Raw genomic sequence first — 11,215 nt, forward strand, 5'->3', positions numbered from 1 at the left:
TGCACTATAACGGTGAAAAACGGTGGGCAATTCGAATGTAACTCTACGGCAGCACCCGAAGGGCTAGAATGTCTCCTCTTACACTTGGCAGTAATGTGAAGTCCCCATGAGTGACAGAACACTGAGCCAATCACGGCGCGACGCCCCATATCTTCTGCTGGCTTGTCCCACCACAAAAAGCACTGAGCTAGGCAGAAACACCTGCATTTTGGAGCAGCCTTATTGAAGAAAACAAAAACGAGACCATGTTTGTATGCGGCTTTTTTAACTCAATATATATTCATACATTGCTTGCAAACTGATGTGACACGTATTAATGCCAAAACAACATGCAAAACCTGCCCTGAATGACGGGTCGCCACTGGTGTGGCTATTCTTTTGAATATTCTATAGGCACGCACACACGTTGATGTATGTATGTGTGAGAGAGTGTACTGTGCAGTGGAGGCTCCTCAGAGGAGAAAGGGGGGACCATCCTCCTCAGTGAAATTTCATAAAAACGTAAATAGTGAAACATAAAAAGATATATCCTTTATAGATAAAACTGTATTAAATATATTCATATGTCACCAAATAATTGAGTAAAATACACTGTTTTGCAATGACAGTCTACAGTAACTTCAACAACACAGTCTGGGGTAGCATCATGGTGAAGACTGAGAACGGCTAGCTTCCGTCCTCCGGCTACATTGTATCAGGTATCAAGGTAAGACCCAAGTGCAGACTGTGTGAAGTAACCATGTTTGTTGTAACCACAGGGGCAGGCAAACGACAGATCAAGGCAGGCAGGGGTCGATAATCCAGAGCAGATGACAAAGTACAGGACGGCAGGCAGGCTCAGGGTCAGAGACAGGCAGTAGTCAGGCAGGCAGGGTCAGGACAGGCAAAGGTCAAAAACTAGGAGGACAAGAAAAAGCAAGACTAGGTGAAAAACAGGAGCTGAGACAAAACTCTGGTAGGATTGAACAAGCAAGACGAATTGGTGCCAGACAGACAGAAATCACAGGTATAAATACACAGGGGATAATGGGGAAGATGGGCGACACCTGGAGTGGGGTGGAGACAAGCACAAGGACAGGTGAAACAGATCAGGGCATGACACATTGACTTCAATACAAAACCTAAGAGTCTCGTAGGCCTCACCCCCTTCCATAGACATACATAGTAATTATGACCACTTCCGGAGGACGTCCTCCAACCAATCAAAGCTTTTACAGTATTGACATGTTGTCCATCCAATCATAGAATTAGGATCAGAGAACGAACCTAGTGAGTTGTATTGGGATTGTGCCACAGAGCATTATGGGGGTTCTATTTGTTGAAGAACCCCTTTCATTCTCTGGGGTACACGGTGAAAATGAAAAGAGATCAGTTTCAGAGAAGGATGTTTCATGAAGATCAGTTTCATGAAGAAGGATGAAAAGGTGAGGGTGATCAATACTAACTGGTATCAAAAGTATAGCTGGTTAACAAGGAGTCTTTCATCAAGCCGCCTGTATTGCTGATCTTGCCTCCATTTTTGGAAAGTCTGAGCCTTGGCTTGGGCGAAAGAGGGGTACAGTGACCTGAAGAACATCGATCGTTCAGTAGGCAGCATATAAATGCCCACATCAGATTCAAGCTTCTGGGAAAAAGCTCCATCGATCATGACGAATGTCTGTGTATTAAAATTGCGCGACACAACGAGAAAGTTAGAAGAAACGGGGATGTTCTCAAGCTGATTATCAACACCACTGCGTTTTTGGACTTGCAAGAATGTGCCTTTAGAGGACACTACGAGAGGGGCTATTTCCGCCGACAAAGGAAACTACAATGAGCTTGCAGAGGTATTTGCACGTAAAAATGCTTTACTTGCTGAACATATCGAACTTTCGACTGTCTTTTCTGGGATGTCGAAATAAATTCCGAATGATTTAATAGCTTCCATCGCATCATCCATTTCAAATTTGATTACAGAGATGCGCTGTGTCAACCTATTTTCACGTGCGCTCAAGGAGGCTTTCCGCTTACCTCCGGAATTGATTTAATAACAAAGATGAAAACGCATCACTCACACGGACAGACAAAAGTAAAAACTCATGATATGACTGTTGCAGCAGCCTAGGCTACACTTAAACATTATAGATCTGACATGGTGTATGGGAAAACTAGACCATTTTTCAGTCTGATCAACTGTAGGCTACTAATAAGAGCAGACGCATACAGCCTATGTGCGCTGTCCATTTGGCGAGGGTAAACTACTTGGCAACGTTATGTATTTATAGTCCATTTGTGTGTCAGGAGAAAATGTGAATGTGATCAAACTTGGTTTATAGTCAAAATTGGGCTGGCTATGCTGCCTATACATTTTCAATCCAAAGTTATCAACTGAAATTAATCAATCAACATAAGAGTGATGACAGATGTGAATACATTTTTTTATAAGGCCTACAGTTTTATAGAACTGAATGATGCAAACATGCATAAAGCAAGGTCAGCCCTGTGAGTTATATTGTCTATCAGTTGTTGTCTCTGTGTCTGGGTAGAGGAAATCCCCTTCCCAATCTAGTCTAAATATAATGAATATGAACAAGTATAAGGTAGCTGCAGTTTGACAGGGTTTTCAACCCCCCAGGGCCAGGAGTTTTTTTTCTCTCTGTTTTTTTAAAGCTATGTGACCTGATTAGCAAAATCTGGTCCCATCATAGCCTTATAAAACCTTTTTTTTTTTTTTACAACTAATTAGTCACTGTCATACCTTACCATACCATACTGTCATCCAGAAATGTCCTGGTTAGGTTAACAGATAAGGAAAAACTCGGGGACCCAGGGGGTAAAAATTGCCTACCCACTCTGGACCTATGGTGCCACCAGTCTGCTTGCAGTTGTCAGTTATCGTCAGGTATGTGGATGATCAGGGCGTTATTCAGGATTGTTATTTGGGCTACTTTGATGTGTCAAGTGGGTGAGATGCCAACTCTGTGTTTAACTTCACAGAGAAACTTGACCAAACCTATGATGGTGCAGCTGTAATGGTATGTATTTCCAGTCCCATCCGGTTCCCTGATTAATAGGTGATGACCACTCCACTCCACTACCATTGTCAACTCTGTCCTGACATGAACTGAAGCTACATGTATGTCTCATGTGTGCACTCATCCACTGGCACATTGAATGTTTCCTCTCCAAGCACTGTGAGTACCCATATCAATTATTCTCATTACTCTATGTAGAGTCAATCACATACACACACAATTACATTATTACACATCAATGATTTTACTCCCTTGCAGGTCAAGAGCTTTGATACAATCTATGGGATGCTGTCCCCATTGTAAACAGTGGCAAGTGGCCCAGGCATTATGGTAATTATGCCGTTTCTACATTAAGATTGGCCTTGGGAATTATATAAATATACTGAGCTAAAATATAAATGCAACATGCAACATTTTAAAGATTTTACTAAGTTGCAGTTCATATAAGGAAATTAGTCAATTCAAATAATTAAATTAGGCCCTAATCTATGTATTTCACATGACTGGGAATACAGATATGCATATGTTGGGAGCGTGATACAGATACAATAAAAAGGTAGGGGCATGGATCAGAAAACAAGTCAGTATCTGGTCTTACCCCCTTTAGCCTCATGCAGCGAGACACATCTCCTTTGTTGATCAGGCTGTTGATTGTGGCCTGTGTGAATGTTGTGCCACTGCTCTTCAATCGCTGTGTGAAGTTGCTAGATATTGGCGGGAACTGGAACACTCTGTCGTACACGTACAGTTTAAGTCAGAAGTTTACATACACCTTAGCCAAATACATTTAAACTCAGTTTTTCACAATTCCTGACATTTAATCATAGTAAAAATTCCCTGTCTTAGGTCAGTTTGGATCACCATTTTATTTTAAGAATGTGAAATGTCAGAATAATAGTGGAGAGAATATTTATTTCAGCTTTTATTTCTTTAACTTGGGTCAAACGTTTCGGGTAGCCTTCCACAAGCTTCCCACAATAAGTTGGGTGAATCTTGGCCCATTCCTCCTGACAGAGCTGGTGTAACTGAATCAGGTTTGTAGGCCTCCTTGTTTGCACACGCTTTCTCAGTTCTGCCCACAAATTTTCTATAGGACTGAGGTCAGGGCTTTGTGATGGTCACTCCAATACCTTGACTTTGTTGTCCCTAAGCCATTTTGCCACATCTTTGGAAGTATGCTTGGGATCATTGTTCATTTGGAAGACCCATTTGCAACCAAGCTGTAACATCCTGACTGATGTCTTGATTTTGCTTCAATACATCCACCTAATTTTCCTTCCTCATTCTTTCCTCATGATGCCATCTATTTTGTGAAGTGCACCAGTCCTTCCTGCAGCACCCCCATAACATGATGCTGCCACCCCTGTGCTTCACGGTTTCGATGGTGTTCTTCAGCTTGCAAGCGTCCCCCTTTTCCTCCAAACATAACGATGGTCATTATGGCCAAACAATTTTGTTTCATAAGACTAGAGGACATTTCTCCAAAAAGTCTATCTTTGTCCCCATGTGCAGTTGCAAACCGTAGTCTGGCTTTTTTTATGGCAGTTTTGGAGCAGTGGCTTCTTCCTTGCTGAGCGGCCTTTCAGGTTATGTCGATATAGGACTCGCTTTACTGTGGATATAGATACTGTTGTACCTGTTTCATCCAACATCTTCACAAGGTCTTTTGCTGCTGTTCTGGGATTGATTTGCACTTTTCGCACCAACTATGTTCATCTCTAGGAGACAGAATGTGTCTCCATCCTGAGTGGTATGACGGCTGCGTGGTCCCATCGTGTTTATACTTACATACTATTGTTTGTACAGATGAACGTGGTACCTTCAGACATTTGTAAATTGCTCCCAAGGATGAACCAGTCTTGTGGAGGTCTACAATTTTCTTTCTGAGGTCTTGGCTGATTTATTTAGATTTTCCCATGATGTCAAGCAAAGAGGCACTAAGCCTTGAAATACATCCACAGGTACACCTCCAATTGACTCAAATTATGTCAATTAGCATTTCAGAAGCTTCTAAAGCCATGACATCATTTTCTGGATTTTTCCAAGCTGTTTAAATGCACAGTCAACTTAGTGTATGTAAACTTCTGACCCACTGGAATTGTGATACAGTAAGTTATAAGTGAAATAATCTGTCTGTAAACAATTGTTTAAACATTTCTTAGGACATCTACTTTGTGCATGACACAAATGACTTGGCATATCTATAGTTTGTTAACAAGAAATTTGTGGAGTGGTTGAAAAGCAAGTTTTAATGACTCCAACCTAAGTGTATGTAAACTTCTGACTTCATCTGTAGATCCAGAGCATGTCAAACATGCTCAATGGGTGACATTTCTGGTGAGTATGCAGGTCATGGAGGAACTGGGACATTTTCAGCTTTTGTGTACAGATCCTTGCGACATGGGGCCGTGCATTGTCATGCTAAAACATGAGGTGATGAATGGCACGACAATGGGCCTCAGGATTTCATCATGGTATCTCTGTGCATTCAAATTGCCAATCGATAAAATGCAATTGTGTTCGTTGTCCGTAGCCTATGCCTGCCCATTCCATAAGCCCACCGCCACCATTAGGCACTCTGTTCACTACGTTAACATCAGCAAACTGCTTCCCCAAACAATGCCATACACGTGGTCTGAGGTTGTGAGGACGGTGTGACGTACTGCCAAATTCTCTAAAATGACATAGGAGGTGGCTTATGTTAGAAATGAACATTCAATTATCTGGCAACACCTCTGGTGGACATTCCTGCAGTCAGAATGCCAATTGCACGCTCCCACTAAACTTGAGACATCTGTGGCATTGCGGTGTGTCACAAAACGGCACATTTTAGTGGCCTTTTATTTTCCACAGCACAAGGTGCACCTGTGTAATGATCATGCAGTTTAATCAGCATGATCATTACACAGCATGATCATCTTGATATGCCACACCTGTCAGGTGGATGGATTATCTTAGCAAAGGAGAAATGCTCACTAACAAATAAATATTTTCTGTACGTATAAAAAAAAAAATGTGTGTGTGGGGGAGGGGGGGGGGGGGGGATCTTTTATTTCAGCTCATGAAACATGTGACAAACACTTTATATGTGGCGTTTATATTTCTGTTAAATATATATTGGGATTTGCTGGACGTTCGGGTCAATGAGAGGGTTGTTGGATTGACCTGAGGATTTTGCATGTATGGATGTGCACGTAAGATTGATAATTGAGAAACTCGGATGACTCAACCTATCCTGAGTGTCATGAAATATGCATAATCTGCATTCGTAGACAAAATGAGCCAAACCTGTTAGTGGTCTTTGAAATGTGGTTGTCACTTCAACCACTTTAATGAATTTATAAATGTACAGAAGGATGAATAATGTCACTAAAATAGGTTGGTGTAGTTACAGTTCACAAAAAGGCCTAATTGTAAAATCTACGTTATATATTTAGCATATTCACTCATGCAAGCTTCAAATCTTTGATGAAAGCATACTTTGTAATATTTAAAAATCCTGTGGGTTTGAGAGTGCAACCTATTGTTGACTTCTGATGATTCACATTCAAGTCAACTTGCAGCTAACCTGAAAAAAAAACAGTGTGGGAAAATGTGGGGGAAAAGACGTGGGGAAAAATGTATATTATGAATGCACCGCCGTAGGGAATTCTAAGCATTATGGAGTGGAGATATGTGTGCTTTTAACTTAAAGGAAAGGAGAAAATGATATGACATTTCTAAGTGATTAAACACCTCTAGGTAGCATGACATTAAATGGAGACTAAATGTGACAATTCCGTTGCTTATCACTGTAATGGACTGAAACTCATAAGAAATGCACTTTAAAATATACGTGGTTTGACTTGATATGAAATCAGTTAACCCCGAAATTCATTTTTAATTTAACCTTAAGAACTGACTTTGCTCCCGAGTGGCGCAGCAGTCTAAGGCACTGCATCTCGGTGCTGAGGTGTCACTACAGACACCCGGGTTTGGCCGGTGTAGGCCGTCATTGTAAATAAGAAATTGTTCTTAATCGTCCTCCCTATAAAGGTTAAATATATATTTTTTTAAAGAAAAGATTCTTATTTTCAATGACAGCCTACCCCAGCCAAACCCTAACCTGGATGATGCTGGGCCAATTGAGAAAATGATGTGACATTTCTAAGTGATTAAACACCTCTAGGTAGCATGACATTAAATGGAGACTAAATGTGACAATTCCGTTGCTTATCACTGTAATGGACTTTGGATGGTGTATCAATACACCCAGTCACTACAGAGATACAAGCGTCCTTCCTAACTCAGTTGCCGGAGAGGAAGGAAACCGCTTAGGGATTTCACCATGAGGCAAATGGTGACTTTAAAACAGTTTTAAAGAGTTTAAAGGCTGTGATAGGAGAAATCTGAGGATGGCTCAACAACATTGTAGTTACTCTACTAACCTAATTGACTGAGTGAAAAGGATCCTGTTTGCAACAAGGCAGTATAGTAATACTGCAAAAAATGTGGCAGAGCAATTCACTTTTTGTCCTGAATATGAAGTGTTATGTTTCAGGCAAATCCAATACTTTACTGAGTACCACTCTCCATATTTTCAACATATAGTTGGCTGCATCATGTTAAGGATATGCTTGTAATCATTAAGGACTGGGAGTTTTTTCTGGATAAAAAATCAACTAAATGGTTCAGGTAAAATCCTAAACCTGGTTCATTCTGCTTTCCACCATAGACTGGGAAATTAATTCACCTTTCATAGGGCAATAACCTAAAACAAGGCCAAATCTACGCTGGAGTTGCTTACCAAGAAGACAGTGAATGTTCCTGGGCGGTCAAATTAGAGTTTTGACTTAAATCTGCATGGAAAGGGAAAATGGTTGTCTAGCAATGATCCAACAACCAAATTTGACAAAGCTTGAAGAATTTAGAATAATCCAGGTGTGCAAAGAGCTTCAAGAAATACTCTGTAATTGCTGCAATGGAGTATTGTGTGTAGATGGTTAGAAAAAAATCTATTTAATACATTTTGATTTCAGGCTGTAACACCACAGAATGTGGAATATGTCAAGGGGTATGAATACTTTCTGAAGGCACCATAAACAGTGACGCTGCGAGATAAGAGGACTGAGTTCAGAGCTGGCAGTTTGACAGTTACTGTATGTCAAGCTCATACCCAGCCTTCGTTTTATGCCTTCATCTTTTCTATGTGATGCCAAATAGATCATCCTTCTCTTAAAGAAAGGGGGGGCAGCATCTCTCACAGTTAAGCAGATAGGTGTTGATCGATTGATTCAGCCACTCACCCATCCATCTATCCATCCAGCCATATTACATTTGCATTTGAGTCATTTAGCAGACACTCTTATCCAGAGTGACTTAAAGTACTGAGTGCATACATTTTCATACTTTTCCTCCATCCACCCATCCATCCATCCTCCACATATATAAAGTAGATAAACCTATGCCTTGTGGATTGCACTTCTGAGCAACGCCACTATCAACAGACTCCTGGTTTTCTTCAACCCCTGTGATGCAGGTAATACAATTAGCTCTCTCCATGTTATTCTAAGCGACTGGGAGTTTAGAGCGCTCCTGGCTGGAGCCTTGTGTCAACACTCTCTCTGTGCATGGCACACCTGCCACACAGTGCCAGAGGGAAACTGGAGGCGAGGTAGACGGTGTTGGATTATCAAATGGAGCAGAGAGCTCAGTATCAAACGGCTTAGCAGAGACTGACAGAACATGAACATGAAGGTAATTTGGGTGCCACAAAGAGTGAGAACCGTGAGTGACCAGACCTAACAACTAAATCACAAGGGAGTTTGGGGTTGAGATTTCAGCTGGTCTCAACATAGGTGCTCAACACACTCTGGCAGCTCCGGGCTGGAGGGAGACTCTGGAGGAAGGAGACGGGGAGACAGCCTGGTCCTTGGAGGAGGCACAGGATAGACTGGGATGTGGAGGCACACTGGAGGTCTCGAACTAAGGGCCTGGCACGTGTGGGGCGCAGGTACAGGACGCACTGGGCTGTGCAGACACACGGGAGACACAGTGCGCAGCGCAGGATATCCTGGCCCGAGGAGACGCACTGGAGGTCTGGAGAGCAGGGCTGGCACCACCCGTCCTGGCTGGATCCTCACCCTAGCCCAGCAGATGCGGGGAGCTGGGATGTAGCGCACCGGGCTAAGAACACATACTGGAGACACTGTGTGCTCCACCTCATAACACAGTGCCTGACCAGTACGATGCCCGCCATGGTAAGCACGTCTTCGAGAGCTGTAGCGCCGAGCTGGCACAGGACGTGCAGGGCTAGGGAGGCGCACAGGAGGCCTGGTGCGTGGGGCTGGTACAGTCTTCACCAGATGGCTAGCACGCACCTCAGGATGAGTATGGAGAGCTGACTCAGGTGGCATCAAATCCCAGACACGCTCTGTCGGGCGGATGTCGTGCCTCATGCACCAACACACCAACTCCCTCATTACTCTCTCCTCCAATCTCCCCATTAACTCCTTCACTGTCTCTGCTTCGCTTCTATCGCTCACCTCAAATTTCAGCGTCCTTGGCTCCTTACGATAAGCATGGGGAGTTGGCTCAGGTCTGACTCCTGACTCTGCCACACTTCCCGTGTGCTTCCCCCCTTGCCAGCCGTGCCAACTCCTCGTAGTGTTTCCGCTCAGCCTTAGCTGCCTCCAGTTCCTCCTGTGGATGGCGATACTCCCCAGCCTATGCCAAGGGTCCCTTGCCTTCCAGTATCTCCTCCCATGTCCATTTCTCCAGATAGCTCTGCTGCTCCTCACCACACTGCTTGGTCCTTTGGTGGTGGGTAGTTCTGTAACAATTCTCCTCCTCTTCTGAGAACACTAAATACAACAAGCAACAAAAGAAACAACCGAAACAGCTCCGTCAGGTGCAAAACACACTAAACAGAAAATAGCTACCCACAAAACCCATGTGGGCAAGAGCTACCTAAGTATGGTTCTCAATCAGAGACAACGACAGACAGCTGTCCCTGATTGAGAACCATACCCGGCCAAAAACAAAGAAATACAAAACCATAGAAAAAAGAACACCCACCCTAGTCACATCCTGTTTTGCCACATCCTGTTGAGAGAAAAGTGATAGCTTTTAGGCGATAGAAAAAGGAGACTCAGTCATGTGGTCTGGGGAAAATGTCATCCACAACAACAGAGAACAGCATTGTCCGATGAATTGCCTGTTTTGGAAAATGTAATTTACTGTATGTCATATCACCCCATATATTAATACTGTATTTAAAAACACAATTTTCATCCATCCTTACTTTATGTAAGCCTAACCCACCCACTGGACATGCAAATAATGGAAAGTGCTCACCCGAGTCTAGTCCGATGAGCCCTGAAATAGACAAGCCAATTCCTACTGGAATTCGAAGGGACAGATCCAATTCCTTCAGAGCCCAGAACACCTTGTTTGTAACTTTAGTGTTATGCAGACCTTGCAACAAATGTTGTCCACACTCTAGGCGTATGATAATCCAACACCGTCTACCTCGCCTCCAGTTTCCCTCTGGCACATCCAGTATGTTCTGACACCCGCCTTTTCTCATTTGGTCTCTCCTCAGTCCTCTCCTCAGTGACCCGGAAACCAATAAGTGGTTGAGTGGTCAAGGAGTGTGTAATTCATTAGTAGACAAAAGGAAGACGGTCCCCCCCTCCTCGTTGGCTCCTTTTGGTGAGGAAACATGTGTATCCTACCCGAGTCCTTTGCGGAAGAGTTTTGAAATATGCCACACCCCCTTTGAAGCAGTTGTTTTCTCGAAGGAGAAAAGCATTTAGCATATGCCACTTATATATGTATCTATAAAATGTCTTGTGCAACTAGCTACATTGTTTTTTTTTATCACCTTATACGTTTATTTTGGGATTCCACCACCATTTCCCTGATAACGAACAATTTGAGATGGAGTCTCATTTCATAGAAGTGCGTTTGTCCACTTTCCCTCTCCTCGCCGCCTCTCCTGGATTACCTTTGACCTTTTTCAAAGGGAGGCCAGAGAGGACAGAGGAGAGAGGATGCAGGATTTGAGCAAATCCAATTGAGAAAATGTCACTCGCACCCATATTAGCATGTGAAACCTGATACAAGCTTTTTAACCCCTTTTTCTTGTTCCCTGAGCCAGAAAGGAGGGAAAACAACCCGAAGTGTAGTAGCTTTCAAAAACCAGGTGGGGGCACTCTTGT

At 43.0% G+C, this 11,215-nt stretch overlaps 1 long non-coding RNA gene across 1 annotated transcript; it reads right to left on the reverse strand.

The window, feature by feature from the left end:
* Positions 1–6,309: 6,309 nt before the first annotated feature.
* Positions 6,310–10,484, reverse strand: LOC135572117 (uncharacterized). The gene is made up of 2 exons (XR_010464024.1): positions 10,071–10,484; positions 6,310–9,856 (listed from the first exon to the last, which is right to left on the reverse strand). It is a non-coding gene; the product is annotated as an uncharacterized LOC135572117 (long non-coding RNA).
* Between the last annotated feature and the right edge of the window lie 731 nt (positions 10,485–11,215).

Source organism: Oncorhynchus nerka, linkage group LG6 (genome assembly GCF_034236695.1).
Source record: "Oncorhynchus nerka isolate Pitt River linkage group LG6, Oner_Uvic_2.0, whole genome shotgun sequence".
Taxonomy (NCBI): domain Eukaryota; kingdom Metazoa; phylum Chordata; class Actinopteri; order Salmoniformes; family Salmonidae; genus Oncorhynchus; species Oncorhynchus nerka.